Here is a 27,805-nt window from a genome sequence, read left to right on the forward strand (position 1 = left end):
ACGAGTATGCCCCCACCTGATGAAGGAACCTGCACTTTCATCTGCACCTTCCTCTTTGTCCCCGTGTAAGATGGTATAGTATGCGGGAAGGGGAACCTGACTCTCAGCAGGGTCAGATTCTGGCTGTGTAGAGTGCAAGGGGAATGTAGCGGTCTGGGTCAATGTACCAGCAGACTCATCTAGCAGTGGCTGGGCAATGGGCAGGATGAGGAGGAAACACAGATATAGGCCAAAATAATAAAGTGGGCTAAATGCAGTTCAAAATTGGTAACAGGACTAACCAGGCGGCATTTCTTTGTTCAGCGGAGGACAACTGTAAGGAGTCCCTGACACAGTGAGTAGGCCCAAATAAGTAAGTAGGCTAAATGCAGTTAAAAATTGGTAACAGGACTAAACAGAAGTGTTGAGCATTCCGATACCGCAAGTATTGGGTATCAGCCGACACTTGCGGTATCGGAATTCCGATACCGAGTTCCGATACTTTTGTGATATCGGGAATCGGTATCGGAACCATATTCATGTGTAAAATAAAGAATTAAAATAAAAAATATGGATATACTCACCTCTCCTGCGGCCCCTGGATCTTACCGCTGTAACCGGTAGCCTCCGTTCCTAAGAATGAGCGCATGAAGGGCCTTCGATGATGTTGCGGCTTCTTATTGGTCGCGTGAGCGCTCATGTGACCGCTCATGCGACCAATCACAAGCCGCGACGTCATCGCAGGTCCTTCACGCGCTCATTCTTAGGAACGGAGGCTCCCGGTTACGGCGGTAAGGTCCAGGGGCCGCCGGAGAGGTGAGTATATGGATATATATATATATATATGGATATACTCACCTCTCCGGAAGCCCCTGGACCTTACCGCCGTAACCGGGAGCCTCCGTTCCTAAGAATGAGCGCGTGAAGGACCTGCGATGACGTCGCGGCTTGTGATTGGTCGTGTGAGCGGTCACATGAGCGCTCACGCGACCAATCAGAAGCCACGATGTCATCGAAGGCCCTTCACGCGCTCATTCTTAGGAACGGAGGCTCCCGGTTACATCGGTAAAGTCCAGGGGCCGCCGGAGAGGTGAGTATATCCATATTTTTTATTTTAATTCTTTATTTTACACATGAATATGGATCCCAGGGCCTGAAGGAGAGTTTCCTCTCCTTCAGACCCTGGGAACCATTCCGATACTTTGCGTCCCATTGACATGAATTGGTATCGGGTATCGGCGAGATCTGATATTTTGCCGGTATCGGCCGATACTATCCGATACCGATACCAATGCATATCGGAAGGTATCGCTCAACACTACTAAACAGGCAGCATTGCTTTGTTCAGTGGAGGACAACTGTAATGAGAGGCTGACACAGTGAGTAGGCCCAAATAAGTAAGTAGGCTAAATGCAGTTCAAAATTGGTAACAGGACTAAACTGGCGGCATTGCTTTGTTCAGCGGAGGACAACTGTAAGGAGAGGCTGACACAGTGAGTAGGCCCAAATAAGTAAGTAGGCTAAATGCAGTTCAAAAATAGTAACAGGACTAACCAAGAGGCATTGCTTTGTTCAGTGGAGGACAACTGTAATGAGAAGCTGACACAGTGAGCAGGCCCAAATAAGTAAGTAGGCTAAATGCAGTTCAAAATTGGTAACAGGACTAACCAGGCGGCATTGCTTTGTTCAGCAGAGGACAATTGTAAGGAGTGGCTGACACAGTGAGTAGGCCCAAATAAGTAAGTAGGCTAAATGTCTGCCAAAAATGTTTTCATAAATAAACAGGTGGCATAGCTAGGTACAGGGGCGAGCTCCTCTGCTGAGTAGCAGACAGTAGTAGTAGGCGCAAAGTATTAACTGGTCTAAATGGAGGCCAGGGCCCCTGTATATTTTAACTGTCATCTATCATTTCAACAAATTTGTATTGACAGTGCCATTGAAGGATTTAACAGCACAGAATACACAGTGGTGGAGCAGGGAGAGGTAAGTATTGCAAGTGGTAGAGCACTGTTCGAGCTGGGGGGGAACACTCTCTCGTGGGCGGCGGTACTGGCACAGGGCCCCTCATATTACGATGGTGTGTCTGACGTTGGTTGTGCACCACCGTCAGAGACACTTCATTGTACTATGAGGGACCCTGTGCCAGTGCCGTCGCCCAAGAGTGGGCACACCCACCTGTCCAGGCAAACGGCACTCGCACAGGTGCTTACGCCAGGTGGTGACCACGGCCCTGTGGGGGGAGTCAGCCCATTTAGGGAGGTATAAAAATGGCTTATGGTGGACATTCAGCAGCTGCAAATGGAGGAATTGGAGAAGTCAGTAAACAAAGTAGAAGGTGTATATAAACTTGTTGAGAATTTAATTCTCCCTTTTTTTTGGGAGACTAAACCAAAACTCAGGCCCTGTGCATAAAACAACACAATGTAAGTGGCAGAAAGTGGCTGGCTGATATACGACAAACTAACAGAACTGACGTATATCCACTTTGTGACAATTTGAAACACCCTTTTTTGGGGGGAGACTGCACCGCAACTCAGGCCCAGTGTATAACACAACACAATGTAAGTGGCAGAACGTGGCTGGCTGATATACGACAAACTAACAGAACTGACGTATATCCACTTTGTGACAATTTGAAACACCCTTTTTTGGGGGGGAGACTGCACCACAACTCAGGCCCAGTGTATAACGCAACACAATGTAAGTGTCAGAACGTGGCTGGCTGATATACAACAAACTATCAGAACTGACGTATATCCACTTTGTGACAATTTGAATCTCCCTTTTTTGGGGGGGAGACTGCACCGCAACTCAGGCCCAGTGTATAACACAACACAATGTACAGTAAGTGTCAGAACGTGGCTGGCTGATATACGACAAACTAACAGAATTGATGTATATCCACTTTGTGACAATTTGAATCTCCTTTTTTGGGGGGGAGACTGCACCACAACTCAGGCCCAGTGTATAACACAACACAATGTAAGTGGCAGAACGTGGCTGGCTGATATACGACAAACTAACAGAACTGACGTATATCCACTTTGTGACAATTTGAATCTCCCTTTTTTGGGGGGGAGACAGCACCACAACTCAGGCCCAGTGTGTAACACAACACAATGTAAGTGGCAGAAAGTGGCTGGAAGATATCTGAAAAAATCCAAGGACTGTAGTACAATTTCAATCTCCCTACAATGATCTCAGGACAAGTATGGCACCAACAAAAAGGACTGCTGCACACAAAAGTGTGGACAAATAAACAAGATAGCTGCAGAAAGGATCAACAGGATTTTTGCTTTTAAAAAAGCAGTTGCTTTGCACAACAGCATGCAAACACCAATGCAGCTATCAGGGAGCCTTATAAGGCAGCCTAATAAGCAACAGAGCTAATGCACAAAAAATAGCCTCCACTGTCCCTGCAAAAAAAGGTGGTGTTGGACAGTGGAAATCGCTACAGCACAAGCGGTTTGGGGGTTAATCTTCCCTCCCTAACTATATCCCTTCTTCTGACGAAGCTGCAGCAACCTCTCCCTATGCTGAGATCGGCAGAAGTAAGATGGCGGTTGGCGTGCACGCCCCTTTATAGCCTCTGTGACGCCGCAGAAAGCAAGCCAATCACTGTCATGCCCTTCTCTAAGATGGTGGGGACCGAGACCTATGTCATCACGCTGCCCACACTCTGCGTCCTCCTTCATTGGCTGAGAAATGGCGCTGAACGCGTCATACGAAATGCGACTTTGGCGCGAAGATCGCCAACCTCATGGCCGATCCCACACTAGGATCGGGTCGGGTTTCATGAAACCCGACTTTGCTGAAAGTCGGCGATTTTTTAATTTGTCCGATCCGTTTTGCTCAACCCTAGTGATGATGATTCTAGTGATATATTAATCACCAGAACCATCATCAGTACATGAATATGAAGCCAAAATCATCATCAGTACATAATTAGAACACCAAGGCAATTAATAGTACATGAATATGGCACCAGAAACATCATCAGCAAATAAATACATCACTATAACCACCAACAGTACATAAATGTCACCATAACCATAATCAGTACATGTATATGTCACCAGAACCGCCATTAGTAAATGAATACATCACTAGATCCATCATCAGCAAATGAACACATCAACAGACCCACCATCAGTACTTGACTACGTCACCAGAACCACCATCAGTAAATTAATACATCACCAGAACTACCATGAGTACATGAATACATACTCTCTAATTTTCCATTTTACTTTCTATATTTCCACACTGTCCTCCTACTATGCTTACCCCTTTCCATATTGTATCTCTATTTCACGCTGTCCCCTCTTCATATCTAGTCTATTACCCTTTTCACACTATGCCCTCATACTGCCAAGCACGATGCCCTCTTCATAGTGTAACCAGTCCTAATGCTGTCCCCCTACACAGTCTCCCTATGGCGTGATATCCACAAGAAACCCCCAACATATAGTCTGATCACCACCACAGCCTCCTGTATATAGTATGATGTCCACCACAGACCCCCATAAATAGTATGATGTCCAAAATAGCCCCCCTGTATACAATTATTCCCACTACAACCCATACAGTATTATGGCCCACAAACAACACTTCAAACAGTATGACATTCATCACAGGCCGCTATCCAGTATGGTCACCACATTCCCCAGTGTAATGACTTCCACAACCCCATTTACAGTATGGTCACCACAGCTCATCATATACCTTGCTGTCCCCCCTTCACAACCCCTAATTTCATGACCCAAAATGCATATCCCCTCTTTTTATGACCCCCACACAGTCCCTTATTTCATGGCTCCCACTGCACTGCCTCTCATTTCATGCCCCCCTGCACAGCCCAACATTTTGTTCCCCCCTTCTGCACAGCCCCTCAGTTTATTCCACCATCTGCAGAGCCCCACAGTTTATCCACCTTCTGCACAGCCCCTTGGTATTTAATTCCCCCATCTGCACAGCCCCTCAGTTTATTCCCCCTATCTGCACATCCTCTCAGTTTATTCCCCCAACTGCACAGCCTCTCAGTTTATTCCCCCATCTACACAGCCTCTCGGTTTATTCCCCCCATCTGCACAGCCTCTCATTTTATTCCCTCATCAGCACAGGCCCTCATTTTACCCCCCTCTGCAAAGCCCCTCAGCTTATCCATAACATCTACATAGCCGTCAGATTATTACCCCCATCAGCACAGCCCGTCAGTTTATTCTCCCACCTGGACAGCCCATCCGTTCATTTCCCCAATTTGCACAGCCCCTAAACTTATTCCTCCCATCTGCACATCCCATTGGTTTATTACCCTCATCTGCAGAACCCTTCAGTTTTTCCCCATCAGCACAGCCCTTCAGTTTATTTCACCCCTTCCCCATCAGCACAACTCCTCAGTTTATTCCCCCATCAGAACAGCCCCTCAATTTATTCTCCTCATCTGTACAGCCCCTCACCTCATTTTATTTCCCCCATCAGCACAGGCCCTTCTCTCATTGTATTTCCTCCCATCTGCACAGTCTCTCTGTTTATTCACCCCCATCTGCACAGACCCTTATTTTATCCCTTTCTACACAGCCCGTCAGCTTATTCCCCACATCTGCACAGCCCAACAGTTTATTCCCCACCATCTGCACAGCACCTCAGTTTATTCCCCCCATGAGCACAACCCCTCAGTTTATTCCTCCACCATCAGAACAGCCCCTCAGTTTATTCCCCCATCTGCACAACCCCTCACCTTATTTTATTCTATCAATACAGCCATTCACCTCATTTCTTCCCTTAAACAGCACCGGCCCTCCCCTCATTTTATTCCCTCCATCTGCACAGCCCATCAGTTTAATTCCCCCCATTTGCACAGCCCATCAGTTAATTCACCCATCTGCACAGCCTCTCTGTTTATTTCTCCCTTCCTTCCATCATCACAACCCCTCAGTTTATTCTCTCTATCAGCACAGCCTCTCATCTCTTTTTATTTCCCCCATCAGTACAGCCCCTCACCTTATTTTATTTCCCCCATCAGCACAGCCCCTCACATCATTTTATAACCCTCATTTGCACAGCCTCTCATTTTATGCCCTCTGCACAGTAATATAAGAATTATATTTTATTAAAAAAAGCTCATACTCACATAATCCCAGCTCCTGGTCCACTGTCTTCTCTTCTATGATGTGCAGCAGTGGACATTGGATGGCACGATGACATCACTGCGCCGTGCCATCCAATGTCCCTTGGGTGCCTCCTCTCCAGCAATGCACAGGCCGGAAGTGGCCAGAGTCTTGCTGGATAATCTGGCGGAACAGGGGACATGACAGCTCCTATGTTCCTGTCCAGGGCAGCACACACAGCAATTGCATTCATGTCTGAGATACGTGAATGCAATTGAGAGCAGGGAGGGAGCAACGGCCGGGGCACAGGACAGAGAGAGGGGTGAGTGGTGTCAGTGACCGACATCGCTCACCTCCCTCCTGCGCCCCAGCCGTTACTGTTCTGAATGTCTGTGGCCACAGGAAGATGTCGGGTGACTACAGACATTCAGCATTGTGTTTTGAAAGTGCGCCCCCCTCAGGTAGGCAGGAGGTAGTACACCAGGCAGGTGTCTACCCTGCCTACCTCCCATCCCAGCCCTACTCTCAGATTAGGATACACATTCCCTTTAAAGTTTGGTAACCCCTTTTCGGTTTTAAAGAATCAGTCTAATTAGCTGGTTTTCATAGCTGATATAGATTGGGATAATTTGTATGTTTTTTTTTACCTGTAATATGTAATTTAATTTGACAATGGACATTGGTCACCAATCAATAAAGGGGATCCTTATCTCCTCTCTCCCTTTTTAGTTCTGAATCCCTTATGAAAGTTAGAAATGTGTTGTCACTAAATACGAAAGGTCTACCCTTTCCAAACTAGAGTAATAACTATCTGGACTGTCTCTACTGAAAAAAATCTTCCATAATATAATAATTGAAAAGACATTAATTCTTTATGAAGTTCGATTTGTAATATTTTACAACAAAAGGAATACCCAAGCCTGAGCTTCATGGCTACTTCTTACCCAATGTATATGTAGAATGAATATGTCTATATTAACTTACTCTTGGGGTCAGCAGATAAGACATAATTTTAAACTCTGGACTGCATGTATTAAAGCAAATGGCATATGTGAGATTAAAATTCCAAGTTGTGAAGGTCATTGAAGAATTACTGAGAATAGTTTGATCCTTAGAGTGCTGAGATCACAGATATGTAATATGATTTATCTAGTATTCCCTTGGAGCCATATAATTCGTTCCTCTGAGGTACAGGTAAGAGGTACTTTGTCATGTGGTCTGGTAGACAGTACATCAGTGTGAACAATATGTTTACTGACCTCACGTGTCATGATGATCCAAAAGATTCTTACACTGTTCAATGTTCACTGTCAAAGTCATCAGGATTTACGGTCTGAAGGTATTAAAGTTTTATGGTTGATTCATTCATGATTAAAACATTTTGAAATCATTTTATATAAAACTAGATGGTATCCCGATTCTAACGCATCGGGTATTCTAGAATATATATGTAGTTTATTTATGAAGATTTTAGAATAATACATTGAATACACAGGATTCGGCCGGCAACCAATCAGCGAAGCGTGGTTCAAATCCTGCGCCAATTCGCGGCCGGACTGCACCTGTCACTGATTGTTCGCAGCCGGCCACGTAGTATATAGCACAGCCACGTAGTATATAGCACAGCCACGTAGTATATAGCACAGCCATGTAGTATATTGCACAGCCCACGGAGTATATAGCACAGCCCACAGAGTATATAGCACAGCCCACGGAGTGTATAACAGCCCACATAGCATATAACACAGCCACGTAGTATATAACAGCCCACACACGCAGTATATAACACAGGCCACGTAGTGTATAACACAGGACACGTAGTGTATAACACAGCCCACGTAGTGTATAACACAGCCCATATAGTGTATAACACAGCCCACGTAGTGTATAACACAGCCCATGTAGTGTATAACACAGCCCACGTAGTATATAGCACAGCCAGGTAGTATATTGCACAGCCCACGAAGTATGTTGCACAGGCCACGTAGTATATTGCACAGCCCATGTAGTACACTGCACAGCCTATGTAGTACACTGCACAGCCCACGTAATACATTGCACAGCCCACGTGGTACATTGCACAGCCCACGTAGTATATTGCACAGCCCACGTAGTATATTGCACAGCCCATGTAGTATATAGCACAGGCCACGTAGTATATTGCACAGCCCATGCAGTATATAGCACAGCCCACACACTATATTGCACAGCCCACGCAGTATATTGCACAGCCCACGCAGTATATAGCACATCCCACGCAGTATATCACACAGCCCATGCAGTATATTGCACAGCCCACACAGTATATAGCACAGCCCATGCAGTATATCGCATAGTCCATGCAGTATATCGCACAGCCCACGCAGTATATTGCACAGCCCATGCAGTTTATCGCACAGCCCATGCAGTATATAGCAGAGCCCACGCAGTATATCGCACAGCCCACGCAGTATATAGCACAGCCCATGCAGTATATAGCACAGCCCACGTAATATATTGCACAGCCCATGTAGTATATTGCACAGCCCATGCAGTATATAGCACAGCCCACGCAGTATATTGCACAGCCCACGTAGTATATCGCACAGCCAACATAGTATATCGCACAGCCCACGCAGTATATCGCACAGCCCACGCAGTATATAGCAATGTGGGCATCATATCCCTGATAAAAAAAAGAATTAAAATAAAAAATAGTTATATACTCACCTTCCGTTGGCCCCTTGGCCCCGGATCTAGGCGAAGCAGTTACCGACGCTTCTCGCGCGCTCTGGTCTCAAGAGTGCATTGCAGTCTCGCGAGATGATGACGTAGCGGTCTCGCGAGACCACTACATCATCATCTCGCGAGGTCGCAATGCATGAGGCGGTCACCGGTGCGTCGCGAGGAGCGGGAAAGGCCTGTTTTGGATGCGGGGGCTGACGGACGGTGAGTATATAACGATTTTTTATTTTTTTAATTATTTTTAACATTAGATCTTTTTACTATTGATGCTGCATAGGCAGCATCAATAGTAAAAAGTTGGTCACACAGGGTTAATAGCAGCGGTAACGGAGTGCGTTACACAGTGGCATAACGCGGTCCTTTAGCGCTGCCATTAACCCTGTGTGAGCACTGACTGGAAGGGATTATGGAGCGGGCATTTTGCCGCCGTACTGTGCCCGTCGCTGATTAATCGTGGCTGTTTTGCCTCGACCAATCAGCGACTTGGACTTCCATGACAGACAGAGGCCGCGACCAATGATATCCATGACAGACAGACAGAAGGACAGAAAGACGGAAGTGACCCTTAGATAATTATATACTGTAGTAGATATAATGTTTAAGGGGATAGTCTCATGTTTGTTCTTCAGGAGACATTGCTTCTCAGCCTCATGGTTTCCTGCTATTGGTAAAGGGGTGGCTCCTGAAGATTGACAGTTAAGTTTGGCACCATGGCTATTCTGCTGGCATGAATTGGGCTGTGTCCAATGATGAAAACAGAGGCAGTTTTGTCTCTGCAGCATTAAAGAAGACACAGAAGCTCAGTGATCTGATGAAACAACTCTTGCAGCTGTATAGCAGTCAGTTTGCAAGCATGCTCTCCTAGTCTAGGAAATCGACTGCCATAGAGGTGGCTGGTAACCTAGGCAACAAGCTATGATCTATAAAATAAAAAAATTGTTTCAAGAAGAAAATTAAAATGTTCCTTGTTTTTATAAGCATTATCCAGTTTTAATCATTTATTAACATGAGACAATTCCTTTAAATGCAATTTTAAACAACATTTATGTGAGGTCTTTGTATTAGATGGTCCTGTATTCAGCACAAAGTATAAGATCTTTTCATTAATTGGTAATAACAAAGACTTAAGGCCCCCATACACATTAGAGTAATGTCGGCCCAACAAGCCAATAGCGACGAGTCAGTCTAATGAGGTTGCAGCCCTTAACAAACTGCTTGTTGGGAGAAATATCAGACTTGTCCGGTGTTGGACTGCTGATCACTTTGTTCTCCTGGAGATAAGCTGCAACCAGACATGTCTGGTGACAGCTTCCACATAAAGAACACAAGAACATCTGGCTGAACAAGTGCTCCTGTATGTGGAAGAGCCATCCGAAATAGCTGCCAGTTGAATGATCGGTCAAAGCCTCATTTGGCTGACAGCTATTTAATATGTATTGCCTGCTTAACACTACTTGAAATTTCTTCAAATCAATATGTATGCGAGACAGAACAATTTTAAGTTCCTGTAATTGTCTTATAAAGAGTCAGTCAACAGGCTCGATGTCATAACAAAAACAAGCGATTAGTGTAGCTGCCCTCTACTTCTTGAGAATCCTGCTCAGCTGATTGTCTCGGACTAGTTTAGGACATAAGTTGCTGTGGAATCAGATATATGGGGCCTGATTCATCAAAATCTGGCGTTGTTCACACCAGTCTTGTTGAGGAGATATGCTGGAGTCAGATGCTTCTGATTCATGAAGAAACATGCGCCTCTTCATCAATGATGAACTCCAGAATGCCTCGATTTATCAAGGGTAGTCCATCATTCAAATAGAAAGATTATTTAACAAGGCTTATGGTACTTTCTAATGGCAACTCAACCCCAATTTTAGGGTGCTTCCTCGCAGATTCATTTAGACCCATTTGTGTGGTTTTATTACGTATCCTAAGATAAAGGGGTCAGTATGGCAATAGGTTACATTAAAGGGGTGTCCTGATGCTCGGACTCATTAAGTATTAAGCCATGCTCTGTGTGGAAAAAGGGTTATCCTCAACTGATTGCACATGGATGGGATATCCAAAGGATGTCCTAAGGATCAATTTATATTCCCTAAAAAAAGACTTTCATTTAACGAGAATTGTTCTTCTGTCCTTACTTGTCTATTTTAGTAAATAATTGTTTTCCCTATAATACAACAATTATGGAGCATCTTTTCTTGCAACTTCTAAAATTGTTATATTACATGGAATACAACTATTGACTAAAACAGCCATTTCCAGAGAGCTGACAGGTTGTCGTTAACAAAATCTGTCATTCCCATTCAGAACCCTAAGTAAGCTGAGTTGTCACTAGTGTTGAGCGATACCGTCCGATACTTGAAAGTATCGGTATCGGAAAGTATCGGCCGATACCGTCACAGTATCGGAATCCAATCCGATACCGATACCCGATACCAATACAAGTCAATGGGACTCATGTATCGGACGGTATCCCTGATGGTTCCCAGGGTCTGAAGGAGAGGAAACTCTCCTTCAGGCCCTGGGAACCATATAAATGTGTAAAAGAAAGAATTAAAATAAAAAATATCGCTATACTCACCTCTCCGACGCAGCCGGGACTTCAGCGAGGGAACCGGCAGCGTTGTTTGTTTAAAAATCGCGCTATTACTTGGTTACGTGAATTCCCGGCTTGTGATTGGTCAGGTCGGCCATGTTGCCGGGACGCGGACCAATCACAGCAAGCCGTGACGAAATTACGTCACGGCTTGCTGTGATTGGTCCGCGTCCCGGCAATATGGCCGCCCTGACCAATCACAAGCCGGGACGTCACGGGAGGCTGGACACGCGCTCATTTTAAAATGGGCGCGTGTCCAGCCTCCCGTGACGTCACGGCTTGTGATTGGTTGCGCCGCGATCAACCAATCACAAGCCGGGAGGCTGGACGCGCTCATTTTGAAATGGGCGCGTGTCCAGCCTCCCGTGACGTCACGGCTTGTGATTGGTTGCGCCGCGATCAACCAATCACAAGCCGGGAGGCTGGACGCGCTCATTTTGAAATGGGCGCGTGTCCAGCCTCCCGGCTTGTGATTGGTTGACCGCGACGCAACCAATCACAAGCCGTGACGTCACGGGAGGCTGGACACGCGCCCTTTTTAAAATGAGCGCGTTTCCAGCCTCCCGTGACGTCACGGCTTGTGATTGGTTAATGGCGGCCATGTTGCCGGGCCGCGGACCAATCACAGCAAGCCGTGACGTATTTTCGTCACGGCTTGCTGTGATTGGTCCGCGGCCCGGCAACATGGCCGCCCTGACCAATCACAAGCCGGGACTTCGCGTAACCATGTAAAAGCGGGAATTTTAAACAAACAACGCTGCCGGTTCCTGCGCTGAGGTCCCGGCTGCGTCGGACAGGTGAGTATAGCGATATTTTTTATTTTAATTCTCTATTTTACACATTTTAACATTAATGTTGTTCCGATACCCGATACCACAAGAGTATCGGAATCCCGGTATCGGAATTCCGATACAGCAAGTATCGGCCGATACCCGATACTTGCAGCATCGGAATGCTCAACACTAGTTGTCACCCTTCTTACTCAGGGTCCTGTACAACAATGACAGATTTGCCATTCAGTAGTCTAAGAAAACCAAGTGACAACCACTGCGGAAACAGTCGTATCAAGTGTCATCAAGTTACTGATCCAAATACAGCCAAGAAATGGCTGAATGACTTTTTCATCAATTAATTATTCAACAAGTAATAATAAGTCGTGTTGAAGGAATTTTTTATATTTTCAATTTTAGAATGATTTCAGTGATAAATATTTTTATTTCCACAATGTGGTTAAATTAATAAACCTGTCACATTGCATGCAGTCCGATCTGTCGGCAGCATGGTAAAGAGAAGGAAACATTGAGAATGACATTTGGGTTTGTTAGAAGAGATTCAGTTTAACTTGTAATGTATTCATTGAAATCTCTGCTGTCTGTATGCAAATACGTCCAGTGGGTTGCCCTACTATTGATTGACAGCTACCTCTTTATGCATAGTCTACTAGCACCGCTACTTCACTCCTATACATATAAATACCAGGAACGTCAATGAATAAAATGCAAGTTTTGCTGAAACCTTTCCCATCACAATATATATCAATCTGATCCACTCCGCTTGCTCTATAAAATCTGCCTGTAGATCACAGACCATCGTCACCATGTTAGGCTTTGTTTAACTAGTTCACGTCAGATAAAACCAAAGAAATGAGACGGAGCATAAATTGGTTTTGCTGTGGTTTCTTGTACTTTTTACAATCATTGGTGTGATTCTTCCCTTTCTGAGCCAGGCATTTCATCTATATATCTTCCTTTGGGCAGTTGCCCGAACAGTCGAGCCCGTGTCCTGCTCAGCCCGTATCTATATTGAGGTTGGCTGACACAAGGTAAGGTTTTAATGCTAGAAATAGGATAGGACCATCCTGGTTGGGTACACCTTGTCGCGGTAGGATGGCTTTTACTCTTTTTTTATATCAAAATAGTGGTAACTAAGAATCTTATGTTATTTACATGTACTATTACTATCTACTTATTTACCTAATACTGCGAATATGCTCATTTTGATTTTTTGGGGGGTTTAGTTTCTATCAATTGTCTCATTGGTTCGTTAAAATTTCTGCTTCATAGTATATGTGGAAAAATATCTGATTTACATAAAAACAGGAATATTTCAAAATAATTTTAATTCTGAATTTCCACAAACAGCCTGAAGCTTTATTTAATTTTAATGCTTTAAAGACATTATTATCTATCTAGACATAACCTTTTCTATTAGCAAATTATATAGCTTTGCGGCAGATGTTAAACTTCGCCTGCAGTGTGATACTGTAAAAGGATGTCGCTTAACCATTTATAAATTAGCCAATTTACTTCTGTAGCTCTTTTAATATTCAAGACTGATTTGCTTACAACTAATGACAGATTAGGGTTTTCCTTCCATGAATACGGCGCTTTTTTCTGTGTATACATAAATTTATCATGATAGCTCAGTGCTTTTAGAAAATTGTTCTTTAAGATATTTTCTCAAATCTCCATGTCCTTGTTTATCACGCTTAGGATGTTCACAATTCATATTTAGGTTAATAATTCAGAAGGCTGCTTCAATATGGATGTGAGTAGTGCCAAAGGAGATTGAAGCAAATACAAGGTGCCCCCTGCAGTGCAGGACATACTGGAAATGTACTGTGCTACAGAAATGAAAAATGAGTTTTAGTGCTGTGCACATCAATTTGTATTACAATTTTTTATTTGATTTTTAGAACAGATCTTTTTTTTTTATAACATTATGAATACATTTATATAGCTGAGAATCAGCTATCTCTTTGATAGTTGTGACAGGATGCATTTTCTAACCCTTGAAAACAAATAATGATGGCATAACTTTTCTTGGGAAAAATATTTGTCTTTAAAATGTTTTAGAAATTAATATGCATGAATGCTATGTCTCTGATTCATCAAACAGTGGTGTAAAACTGTTTGAAATGTTGCAAAATTTTGAAAATATAGTCTTTTTTATGACAGTTTAGGTTAACTTTGGCATTTTATTGGAAATAATTTAGCTCAGAGGAGTGTGGGCAAACGTGACTGACCTATTTAGTCTAATTTATGCCACAAAAGTGGTGCAAATCATGACAAAAATGTACTACAGTCCTTCCTTAAAGTACCTTTCTTGCAGTGGAGTGCTACAGCTCAAAAGATTAATTCATTAAGAGACACACACCTCTTAAAGGGGTTGTCTGGGACATTAACATTGATGACCTATCCTTAGGATGAGTGATCAATGTCTGATCGGTGGATGTGCAATATATGGCACCCCTGCCAATCAGCTGTTCCTGATTTTGGCGGCAGCCGGAACTGGTCAGTCACAGAGCTGCACAGCACAGCTCCATCAGTGGAATACTGGCCACAGTCGAGTACTGCACATCCACCCCTTACTGATTTAAATAGGGTGCAGATGTACAATGCATGGCTCCATAACTGACCAGTTCCGGTCGCTGACGACACCGGGAACAGCTAATCGGCGGGGTGCCTTCACCTCCAACCGGACATTGATCATCTAACCTAAGGATAGGCCATCAATGTGAAAGTTCAGGTCAACCGGCGGTGATCCCACATCTTTCCCGGTACATATCATATGTTTTAAACAGCTGACATGTGCCCGTAACAGCCGCGATTGGAATCACAATCCACCCACGGCCATTAACCCGTTAAATGCCACTGTCAAACTCTGACAGTGGCATTTAACATGCGCTTTGCAATCGCGCCAGAAATCCACCCATTTTTGACCCCTGTCACGTGATCACGGGTCACCGATGGGTTGGCATGACAACCAGAGGTCTCCTTCTGACCTCTATGGTTGTCACTGCCGGATTGCTATGAGCACTGCCTGGTGGTCAGCGCTCATAGCAACTGAGTAATTTTGATACATACAGGTGATCTGATCAGCGCCTGTATGTAGCAGAGCCGAATGGGTTATGGCAGCTTCTATTCTCCCAAGGAGACTATTGAAGCATGCCACAAGTAAAAAAAAAGTTTTGAAAAATATAAAAATATAAAAAATATGTAAAAGTTTAAATCACCCCCCTTTTGCCTCATTTAAAATAAAACAATAAAAATAATCAAACCTACACATATTTGGTATCACCGCGTTCAGAATCACCCGATCTATCAATGAAAAAGGTTTTACATGATTGCTAAATAGCGTAGTGAGAAAAAGAATAATTAGGTCTTTTTGGTCACTGCGACATTGCATTAAAATGCAATAACGGGTTATCAAAAGAACGTATCTGCACCAAAATGGTTTCATTAAAAACATCAGCTTGGCGTGCAAAAAATAAGCCCTCACCCAACCCGAGCTCATGAAAACTGGAGACGCTTCAGGTATCAGAAAATGGCACAATATTCTTTTTTTAACAAAGTTTGGAATTTTTTTCATCACTTAAATAAAAAAGAACCTAGACATGTTTGGTATCTTCTCGTAATGACCTGGAGAATCATAACGGCAGGTCAGTTTTAGCTTTTAGTGAACACAGTAAAAAAAACAAAACAAAAAACAACTGTGGCATTGCAGTTTTTTTGCAATTTCACCACACTTTGTAATTTTTCCCATTTTCCAGTACAACATATGTTAAAACCAATGGTGTCCTTCAAAAGTACAACTTGTCCCGCAAAAAAAAAGCCCTCACATGGCCATTTTGATCAAAAAATAAAAAAGTTATGGCTCTGGGAAGAAGGGGAGCAAAAGATGAAATGCGAAACCAAAAATACCTCTGGTCGTTAAGAGGTTAACATCTACTAATAAATTTCATAATCTACTCTTACAGTTTTGGATGTAAAGCTCCAAATTCTGTATTTGCATATTAAAATTAAATAACAAAATTTTGGCTGCCTACAGCCACCACTAGGGGCAGATTAGGAGCTTATTGCATATTAGTTTACAATTGAGCTCAATCCATAAAGAGTATGCAGTAAGATTCTGAACTCCATCTGTTGGTGGCTTTCAGTAAGGATTTTATCATTTTTTTCACATACAGTATACCTCTGAATTCTTCATATCTCACGCTCCTCCACATGCTAGCTGAAGGCCTGTGACATCATTATCACAAGTTTTCAAAGCAATAACCCAAAAATATCAGTGTCCTTCTTTTCAGATCCTAATGCTACATGTAGATTCAGTTTGAATCATCCATTTACTCATTATTGTGATTGTTTCAGCTCCGTGATGAGGCATTTTAACTTTTAGACTGTGTAATCTGTGAATAAAGTAAAGAGCCTCTATTTATGTCTTAGCCACATTGGAAATCAGTAGCTCGAACTTACATGTACAAACTCCAGTCATCTACGGCTTAAATGAGTTGTCTAAAGGACAGCCCCTGTACATACAGCTCTGGCAAAAACTAAGAGACCACCACATCAAAACCCTGTCATGGGCAGCCCAATCTCCAGACCTGAACTCCATTGAAAACCTCTGGAATGTAATCAAGAGGACTATGGATAGTCACAAGCCATTAAACATAGAAGAACTGCTTACATTTTGCACCAGAAGCAGAGTGAAAGACTGGTGGAAAGCATGCCAAGACGCATGAAAGCTGTGATTAAAAATCATGGTTATTCCACAAAATATTGATTTCTGAACTCTTCCTGAGTTAAAACATTAGTATTGTTGTTTCTAAATGATTATGAACTTGTTTTCTTTTTTTGATTATTTGATGTCAGAAAACACTGTTTTGTTTTGTTTTTTAATTTTGACTACTTCTCCTTTTCAGAAAAAAATACAAAATTTATTGCTTGGAAATTCGGAGCCATGTTGTCAGAAGTTTGTAGCATAAAAGAACAATTTACATTTTACACAAAAATATACCTATAAAGAGAAAAATCAGACAAACTGAACATTTTGCAGTGGTCTCTTAATTTTTCCCAGAGCTGTATGACATACTAGGACATATGGACATCATACAGAGGGTTCGTAACTTGGGGCCTCTACGAGCTAGAGCAGGGATCCCTAACCTGTGGCTTACAGGCCCATGTTGTGTGGCTCTTGGCTGTCTGCCATCTTTGTACATTAGTATCATATCTAGCATATCTACCAAGTTGAACCCAATTGGGATGGCACTAACCACTCATATCAATACCAGAGGTTGTGACCATCCCGATTGGGTACACCTTGGCCCTCGTTGGATGGGTTTTAAGTTTAAAAAAAAAAACAGTGTTTGCTAAGCACCCTATGTTATTTATATACAGTATTGCTTATTAATTACAGCAGGCCATATGTTCATTTTGTTTCTATCTTTGGTTTTGTCTATTTTATGGCCAGTGTGATCATGCTCCTACACATTGCATGTATACCAGCTTATACTCCAGTTAATTTCTTTCAGTTTTGCTATAGGGAATGAATTGTAAACTTTTTCAGTTTTTCCTATAATTACAATAAAGGGAACAGTACATACAGGACAATTTCTAAAACAACATATTTTATTCACTTCTGTCTGCTGCATTTGATCTTTATTACGTGAATCTTTAACAACTAGACTCACAAATAGTTAATAATTAAAGCTCTTACCGAATTTCATCCGTTCCAAAGTCACTGTGATTTTCAGGATTAGGGTTTTCATGTTTCCTTTCCAGTAGTGTAGGTCCCTAAGTTCCCAAGGTATCCAGCGGTGCAGTTGCTGATATTTACATGAGCGTCCAATAAGAAATCACACAGATTGGCACATGGCCCATTGGCACATCACTTGAAGTTTATTTTAATTTCCCTAGAGCAAGCGCTGAAATCAGGAAGTAGACGGGTGAATATTTCAGGGATACACATTTGGAAATGGTGTTGATCAACACCTGAGGAGGCCTTGAAGCCATTTTAACTCGAAAAGTGAAAATAAAAGCACAATCATAAAACTTCACATCATTATGATGAAAAGTTATGGAGAATCGTTTCTCCGGGGAGTAACTAATTACATTTTTCACACAAGATCGGGATGCAGATTTTTGTTCACTGTAGATGTTAGTCTCTTGTTTAACAAAACACCTATATTAAGCTGCGGTATCACATGGATTTCCTTTTCTCAAAGTAACTTAACCTTTCTGGGCTTTCTGCATAGAGAGATCGATTTTCTCACATACTCTGCCTACTAATTGAGTTCTCAATACTCTAGGAGAGCACAAAAATGTCAGCGTTAATTTGCCAAGAACGGCTAAACCCCATTATGATTTATTCAGTACTTCTGAATGTGCCGCGCCATTCCAGGTCCTGTTTCTTCAGTGATGCTCAATTCTATTTCAGTTGTCTCATTACATTTTTTAACCCGTAACTACTTGACACTTATTCACTTTACTACAATATTGTGGAGTAAAAAGGGCTCAATGAAATGGACATTTGTGAGGAAGTTAGGCCCCTGAGCACCGAGCCTGTTGACACAGTTTTGCTTTGATCGGAAAAATTTGTTGCATCTCTGTTGTTAAAGGCAAGAAATGATTAGTAGAATTGTGGTCAGTCAGTTCATAACCAACCAGTCGTTTTTTTCCCTTTCATCAATGGGAATGAGACAATTTAAATGAATTGGGTTACTGTAGGTGTAGAGCTCAGGTAAGAAATACTCAGACAAAAGTCACTTGCAGACTGCTGTAGATTCTCTCATCCGAGAGAATCGGGTTGATTGTGCATATGATAAGCTGAATAAACTCTGCTTAGAGTGTCAGCATAGTGTGATGAGGAGAAAATGGAGAAAAAAATATATCCATCTTCTCCATTCTGTCACTGCGTGGAAATTAGATGTCATTCGTGTGCAGTCCGATGTTTCCCACGCACCCATAGACTTACATGACTGAGTGCAATCCGAATATCAGATCAAACACAGGTATGCAGCGTTTTTTTCTCAGGAAAGAATTTGACATGTGCACGGCCCTGTAGACTGACATTGGTCCGAGAGTGATCCAACGTTTTGTCGGATCGCACTCGGACAGAAAATACGATCGTTTGCACCTGCCCTTAAAGGAACACTCCAGTGATATTGTTTTAATTTTTTCATATTTTTGGAAGTGCATTGAAAAGCAAGGTGGATTGCTGCTGAGGGGAAAGAGAAAAAAAATCTCTTTAAATCTCCAGCTTAGGCTACTTTCACACTAGCGTCGTATGACGCACATCGCAATGAGACGTTGCGACGTACCGACACATACTGTGCATGCGCCGCACAACGGGGGCAGTGGATGCAGTTTTTCAATGCATCCACTGCCCCATTGTGAAGTGCGGGGAGGTAGGGGCGGAGTTCCAACCGCGCATGCGCGGTCGGAAAAGACGGTCACGACGCACCAAAAAAGTTACATGCAACGTTTTTTGGTAGTGACGGACCGACGCAACTTGACGCAACCATCGCACGACGGTTGCGACGTGTGTCAATGCATCGCACTGCGTCGCTAATGCAAGTCTATGGAGAAAAAAAGCATCCTGCAAGCACTTTTGCAGGATGCGTTTTTTCTGCAAAACGACGCATAGCGACGTGCAGTGCATGACGCTAGTGTGAAAGTAGCCTTAGGCTGGTTTCACACTTGCGTTTTGATATGCAGCGTTTTTTAAAAAAACGCATGTGGTAACAAAAAGCGCATGTAAACGTGGCAAAACGCCGCGATTTTTAGACGCATGCGTTTTTGCATGCAGAAAAAAACACGGCGTTTTGCGGCGTTTACATGCGTTTTTTCCTGCGTTTGCGTTTTTTAAACGCATGCTGAGAAGTGTGTGACAGCTGCCAATCATCAAAATCAACTAGAAAACCACTAAAAACAGAAATAGTTAGGGTTAGGGTTAGGGTTAGGATCCCTAGTAACCCTAGGGATCCTAACCCTAACCCTAACCCTAGGGATCCTAACCCTAACCCTAACCCTAGGGATCCTAACCCTAACCCTAACCCTAACCCTAGGGATCTTAACCCTAACCCTAACCCTAAGGGTTAGGATCGTAACCCTAACCCTAAGGGTTAGGGTTAGGATCCCTAGGGTTAGGGTTAGGGTTAGGATTAGTGTTGAGCATTCCGATACCGCAAGTATCGGGTATCGGCCGATACTTGCGGTATCGGAATTCCGATACCGGGATTCCGATACTTGCCGCGTATCGGATACCGGAATCGGAAGTTCTAAGATTCAAAAAGCAGAAATTCAGCCAATGAGATTGATTCCAAGTGTGGGCACATCCTGTTTAGCATGGAGGGCATGAAACTACTGGCAAGGCTGTGATTGGCTGGTGTAATGATGTCATGATGCAGTTTAAAAGTCGCTGGCGCCATTTTGCGATCACTCTGCTGTGAATTCAGTTAGTGACAGGACGCTGTTTGCTGACTGAGGGACAGTTTAGAGATAGCGATTTGCTTCTTTGTGCTTTCCAAAGGCTAATTTAGCAACCGCTGTGTTCACCTACTATTCACCTTGCTTTTGCCTTGTAGCGCTGTTTTCACAGCGATCTGCAGGGTCTGTGTGTGTGTGTGTGTGAGTGCAGCCCAGTCTCCAGTCTGAGTGCAGCCACATAGGCCATCCATAGTTGGTTGTATTCAGTTCAGGGAGGGTGGTTCATTGCCTCATACTGTTCCTTTTTTTTTTTTTTTTCCCAAGTAGTGTAGTCTGCTGCTAATTTATTCAAAAAAATCCTATTAGTGTCTTTCCACCCGTCTCCAGCTAATTTGTGGAAAAACACTACATAGGATAAAGTAGAGGAGGGTTTTTGGGCCTTGCAGCGCCGTTTACGGCTGTCTGCACGGTCTCCGTGTGACTGCAGCTCGCCCTGTAATCTGTGAGCAGCTGTAGCCTGGTTGTCTCCAGCTCAGGGTTTTTCACTGCGTCATACCGCCAAATCAATTTTCTTTTTTTTCAAAGTAGTGTAGTCTGCTGCTAATTAATTTAAAAAAATCCTATTAGTGTCTTTCCACCCGTCTCCAGCTAATTTGTGGAAAAACACTACATAGGATAAAGTAGAGGAGGGTTTTTGGGCCTTGCAGCGCCGTTTACGGCTGTCTGCACGGTCTCCGTGTGACTGCAGCTCGCCCTGTAATCTGTGAGCAGCTGTAGCCTGGTTGTCTCCAGCTCAGGGTTTTTCACTGCGTCATACCGCCAAATCAATTTTCTTTTTTTTCAAAGTAGTGTAGTCTGCTGCTAATTAATTTAAAAAAATCCTATTAGTGTCTTTCCACCCGTCTCCAGCTAATTTGTGGAAAAACACTACATAGGATAAAGTAGAGGAGGGTTTTTGGGCCTTGCAGCGCCGTTTACGGCTGTCTGCACAGTCTCCGTGTGACTGCAGCTCGCCCTGTAATCTGTGAGCAGCTATAGCCTGGTTGTCTCCAGCTCAGGGTTTTTCACTGCGTCATACTGCCAAATCAATTTTCTTTTTTTTCAAAGTAGTGTAGTCTGCTGCTAATTAATTTAAAAAAATCCTATTAGTGTCTTTCCACCCGTCTCCAGCTAATTTGTGGAAAAACACTACATAGGATAAAGTAGAGGAGGGTTTTTGGGCCTTGCAGCGCCGTTTACGGCTGTCTGCACGGTCTCCGTGTGACTGCAGCTCGCCCTGTAATCTGTGAGCAGCTATAGCCTGGTTGTCTCCAGCTCAGGGTTTTTCACTGCGTCATACCGCCAAATCAATTTTCTTTTTTTTCCAAATAGTGTAGTCTGCTGCTAATTTATTCAAAAAAATCCTATTAGTGTCTTTCCACCCGTCTCCAGCTAATTTGTGGAAAAACACTACATAGGATAAAGTAGAGGAGGGTTTTTGGGCCTTGTAGCGCCGTTTACGTCTGTCTGCACGGTCTCCGTGTGACTGCAGCTCTATCTGTTGTCAGTTCAGCCCCCAAAAAATAAATAAATAATAAAGTTCACCAAACACACCAGTTACACCACTTTACATTTCTGTAGGCCACATTAGCTCATATTAAAGTCTAGTCCACACTTTAGATAATTAGTGCTTCTTATACCTGTTAGGAGGAGTTGCTCAGGAATAAGCACACAAATCCGTTAGTACTTTTCTGCTTATCTTTATCAGTCAACCAAGATGAAGAAGGCAGTGAGTAAGGCACGGGGGCGTGGGAGCCGTCGCGGAGCAGGGAGGGGACGTGGGGATTCTGTGCCTGCTGCGGGCACCGGTGACTCATCAGCACCCACTTTCACCAGGCAACAGTCGTTCATGCGAAGCTTTGTGTCCGAGCGCCGTACACCGCTGCTGCGTGAAGAACAAATTGAAGCTGTTGTCGGATGGATGGCAGCTAATGCATCAACTTCCATTAGTGCCACATCCTCTCAGACACAGAGCACTGGAGAGCAGCCATCTGTCTCTTCACCACCTGCCAAATTGCCCAGGCAGACAGAGAGCCCAGGACAGGAGCCGTCTCTACTTCTGTTCTCTGAATCTCTTGGCTTGGAAACAGGGGGCCAGCCAAGCAGCATTGGAGAAATGGAAGAAGAGGCAGGGTGCAGTGATGCCCAACAGCTTTTTCTGTCTTCCTCTGAAGAGGCGGGTGGGCCAGTGGCTCCGGTCACCACATCGCAGGCCGCATCAGCTGATGATGACACTCAGGTGCCACTTACTGGTGCGTGCTCTGCTGCTGAGACTACCCAGGAGGAGCAGTTGGGGGCAGAGGGTAGTGTAGATGATGAGGTCCTCGACCCATCTTGGCGTGAGGGACAGGAAGGTGGTGGGAGCAGCTCTGAGGAAGAGATTCCCCGTACGGCCCAAAGAGGGAGAGGGAGGGGGAAGACTGCGGATCCTGCAGCCTCCGCTTTGGCACCCGTTAGGAGCATGTCTCTTCCAAAAGCCAAAAAGGGCGCTCCCAAGACTTGCAGTGCCTGGTCCTTTTTTGACACAGTTGCAGATGACATTTGCTATGTCAGATGCAACGTGTGTCATCAAAAAGTCAAAAGAGGGAAAAATGTCAGCAACCTCAATACCTCCAACATGTGGAAACATGTGCGCAACAGGCACCCGGCGGAGTTAGAAAAACACACTGAAGAGGTAGGCCAACCAACAGCGGCAGCTACCACCTCTTCAGCTCGTGTTGCCTCTTCCTCTACCTCACACGCAGCTGGTTCGGCGTCCTCCCAGGATCGCCGTGGAAGAACCTCTGCCCCTGTTGTCCAGAGACCCGCTGTAATTCCACCCGCAGCGCCACTTTCCCAGTCATCCACACACTCCCAGCCCAGTCTACAGCCATCGGTAGTACAGGCATGGGAGAAAAGGCGGCCTTTCTCGTCAAACCACCCACGAGCACAGGCTCTGACTGCAGGCATTGCCAAACTTCTGTCACTGGAAATGCTGTCATTCAGGCTGGTGGAGACTGACAGCTTCCGTGACTTGATGTCATTGGCAGTCCCACAGTACAATGTGCCCAGCCGCTTTTACTTCAGCAGGCAAGCCGTCCCTGCCCTGCAGAAGCATGTGGAGGGACACATAAAACACGCGCTACTGAACGCCGTCAGTAGCAAGGTCCACCTCACCACCGATGCGTGGACCAGTCAACATGGACAGGGGCGATACCTTTCCCTCACTGCCCATTGGGTTAATGTCGTTGAGCCGGGTACAGACCGTGCGAGTGGCGCAGGACGTGTCCTGCCCACTCCAAGGATTGCAGGAATCCATTCTGTACGCATTGACTCCTCCTCTTACACCAGTTCCTCAGAATCATCGCTGCAGGAGCCGTCACAGTCCACCTCCACATGGACCCGTGATGAACGTGTACCTGTTACGACCGACATGAGCACAGCCGTGGCCAAACGTCAACAGGCCGTCTTGAAATTAATTTTCTTGGGGAATCGTAGCCACACAGCGCAGGAGCTCTGGAATGCCATCAAGCAGGAGAGCGATGTGTGGTTTGTGCCAGCGAATCTCCAGCCAGGCATGGTAGTGTGTGATAATGGCCGAAATCTGGTGGCAGCTCTGGGCCTCGGCAACCTCACTCACATCCCATGTCTGGCACATGTGCTCAATTTGGTCGTGCAGAGCTTTTTGAGGGACTATCTGGATCTTGATGCACTGCTGCACAAGGTCCGCCTAGAGTGTGCTCACTTGCGGCGTTCCAGCACGGCAAAAGCGCGCATTGCGGCTCTGCAGCGCCGACACCGCCTGCCGGAACATCGCATCATATGTGACCTACCTACCAGGTGGAATTCCACGTTACATATGTTGGAGCGGTTGTGTGAGCAGCAGCAAGCTGTAATGGAGTACCAGCTGCTTCAGGCGCAAAAAAGTCGCAGTCAGCGCCGTACAGACTTCACAACCACAGAGTGGGCCACTATGAATGACGTCTGCCAGGTTTTGCGTCCCTTTGATTATTCCACGCGGATGGCGAGTGCAGATGATGCACTAGTCAGCATGACTGTCCCCCTTATCTGCCTGCTTGAAAAATCACTGCAAGCGCTAAGGGATGATGTTGTGGAAGAGGTGGAGGATGAGGATTCACCATTTCCATCATCTTCTGGACAGTCAGCGCCACGTGGTTCCTCACAAACGCGTAGGCAGGGGACCGTTTGTGAGGAGGATGAGGAGGAGTCAATGGAGGAGGAAGACATCCGTCCAGAGGAGGGAGTTACACAATTGTCCAGTACTCAGTGTGTACAGCGAGGGTGGGGTGATGACGAGCGGGCAGAGATCACGCCTCCAGCAGGGGACAGCGTTTCTTGGGCAGTTGGCAGTCTGCAGCACATGGTGGATTACATGCTGCAGTGCCTGAGAAACGACCGCCGCATCGCCCACATTCTCAACATGTCTGATTATTGGGTGTTCACCCTCCTCGATCCTCGCTACCGGGACAACGTAGAAAGCCTCATCACACCGTTGAACCGGGAGCGAAAAATGCGGGAGTACCAAGACACACTGGTCAATTCCATCATCTTCTCCATTCCAACTGAGAGAAGTGCTGCTAGTGCATTCCAAAGCAGCTCAGTGCGTCCAGGCCGTGGTGGAGGCTCTGCACAAAGAGGGAGCAGAAGCAGTGCCTCTGCCCAAGGCAAGACCAGTATGGCCGAACTGTGGCACAGTTTTCTGTGCCCGCCACAAAAGTCTACACCATCACAGACGGCTCCAGTCAGCAGGAGGCAACGGTTCCGTCAGATGGTGACAGACTACATGTCTTGCCCTCTTGCTGTACTCCCAGACGGCTCTTCCCCTTTCAAGTTTTGGGTCTCAAAGCTGGATACATGGCCAGAGCTAAGCCAGTATGCATTGGAGGTGCTGTCTTGCCCTGCGGCCAGTGTATTATCGGAACGTGTCTTTAGTGCTGCAGGTGGTGTACTAACTGACCGTCGCATGCGACTATCCTCCGATAACGTTGACCGGCTTACTTTCCTGAAAATGAACAAGGCCTGGATCTCGCCGGAATTTGCCACTCCTCCTCCTGATTGAATAATTAGGTCACTGTATACGTTATCCAGGTCTCCTGTTGTGTTCATCTTTCTACCACCTGAACTTAAATTCCTGGGCTCCAACACCGCCAGTTGAGGCTCAGACGTGCCGTCTGCACAGTCAAAACATACGACCCAGTGTTATTGGGTTTCAGTAACGTCAGCTGATCCCCAGCTGTGTAGCCGGCAATGTGTCATGCGACCGCCACGCTGACACAACAACTGAAATGTAAGGGAATCTGTCCCCCCCCCCCAAGGCGTTTGTTACTGAAAGAGCCACCTTGTGCAGCAGTAATGCTGCCCAAGGAAAAGGTAGCTATTTTTGTTTAGCTCCTTGCACACGCAGAACTTAACACTTATAAAATGTGTCCACTGATACCGTAAAACCGTCCCGGAGGTGGGACTTTCCTTCGTAGTGTGACGCAGCCCAGCCGTCATTCCTACCCCCCCGGCGCCGCGCACCGGCTCCTCAGCGTTGTTTTATTCCGTCCAGGAGCCTGCGCTGTTATGTTATCCCGTGGCCAGGCACACTTAGCGCTGCCCGTCTTCTGGCATCATTTGGTGTCTGGATGGCTGCGCCTGTGCGGCCGCGCTGGCAGAGAGCCCGCCTCGCAGTGTCTTCTGATTTAATCCCACTGGGGGCCTGGGATCCATGGACATGCGCAGTGCATATCTGAACCTCCACCTCTCACTCATTTCCCTATGGCTTCTTCAGACTGTTCGGTGTCAGCTGGTCCCTAACAGCATGCCACGGCCGTGACACCGCACAGTCTGAAGAAGCCATAGGGAGATGAGTGAGAGGTGGAGGTTCAGATATGCACTGCGCATGTCCATGGATCCCAGGCCCCCAGTGGAATTAAATCAGAAGACACTGCGAGGCGGGCTCTCTGCCAGCGCGGCCGCACAGGCGCAGCCATCCAGACACCAAATGATGCCAGAAGACGGGCAGCGCTAAGTGTGCCTGGCCACGGGATAACATAACAGCGCAGGCTCCTGGACGGAATAAAACAACGCTGAGGAGCCGGTGCGCGGCGCCGGGGGGGTAGGAATGACGGCTGGGCTGCGTCACATTACGAAGGAAAGTCCCACCTCCGGGACGGTTTTACGGTTGCAGGGGACACATTTTATAAGTGTTTAGTTCTGTGTTTGCAAGGAGCATGATGAAAAGAGCCACCTTTTCCTTTTGCATCTTTTGTGCTGCACAAGCTGGCTCTTTCAGCTACAAACGCCTTGGGGGGGGGTTAAAGGTTCCCTTTCGACTTTCTCAGGCTTCGGCCTACATTGTGTTCCTCTGCTTTTCCACCTGTCCCTGGGCTCCAACACCGCTAGTTGTTGCCTGGTAGTGCTGTACGCACAGTCCCAACAGTCGCTCCTCTGTTATTGGGGTTCAGTAACGTCAGCTGTTCCCCTGCTGTGTGTGTGGCAATCCCTCCTACCTCCTCCAACCTCCTCCTCCTCCACCTGTCCCTGGGCTCCAACACCGCCAGTTGCCGTCCAGAAGTGCTGTACGCACAGTCAACAGTCGCTCCTCTGTTATTGGGGTTCAGTAACGTCAGCTGTTCCCCTGCTGTGTGTGTGGCAATCCCTCCTACCTCCTCCAACCTCCTCCTCCTCCACCTGTCCCTGGGCTCCAACACCGCCAGTTGCCGTCCAGAAGTGCTGTACGCACAGTCAACAGTCGCTCCTCTGTTATTGGGGTTCAGTAACGTCAGCTGTTCCCCTGCTGTGTGTGTGGCAATCTCTCCTACCTCCTCCAACCTCCTCCTCCTCCACCTGTCCCTGGGCTCCAACACCGCCAGTTGCCGTCCAGAAGTGCTGTACGCACAGTCAACAGTCCCTCCTCTGTTATTGGGGTTCAGTAACGTCAGCTGTTCCCCTGCTGTGTGTGTGGCAATCCCTCCTACCTCCTCCTACCTCCTCCTCCTCCACCTGTCCCTGGGCTCCAACACCGCCAGTTGCCGTCCAGAAGTGCTGTACGCACAGTCAACAGTCCCTCCTCTGTTATTGGGGTTCAGTAACGTCAGCTGTTCCCCTGCTGTGTGTGTGGCAATCCCTCCTACCTCCTCCTACCTCCTCCAACCTCCTCCTCCTCC

At 45.6% G+C, this 27,805-nt stretch overlaps 1 long non-coding RNA gene across 12 annotated transcripts in view; it reads left to right on the forward strand.

The window, feature by feature from the left end:
- LOC143782488 (uncharacterized) overlaps positions 1-27,805 on the forward strand; it is a 435,273-nt gene that overhangs the window by 343,532 nt on the left and 63,936 nt on the right. For 8 of the 12 annotated variants that reach the window (XR_013216967.1, XR_013216965.1, XR_013216963.1 and 5 more), the window contains one exon: positions 13,167-13,231. The exons of the other annotated variants lie outside the window; for them this stretch is intronic. This is a non-coding gene — a long non-coding RNA (uncharacterized LOC143782488). The remainder of the gene's footprint in view (positions 1-13,166; positions 13,232-27,805) is intronic. 12 annotated transcript variants of the gene reach the window in all.

Source organism: Ranitomeya variabilis, chromosome 6 (assembly GCF_051348905.1).
Source record: "Ranitomeya variabilis isolate aRanVar5 chromosome 6, aRanVar5.hap1, whole genome shotgun sequence".
NCBI classification, from domain to species: Eukaryota; Metazoa; Chordata; class Amphibia; order Anura; family Dendrobatidae; genus Ranitomeya; species Ranitomeya variabilis.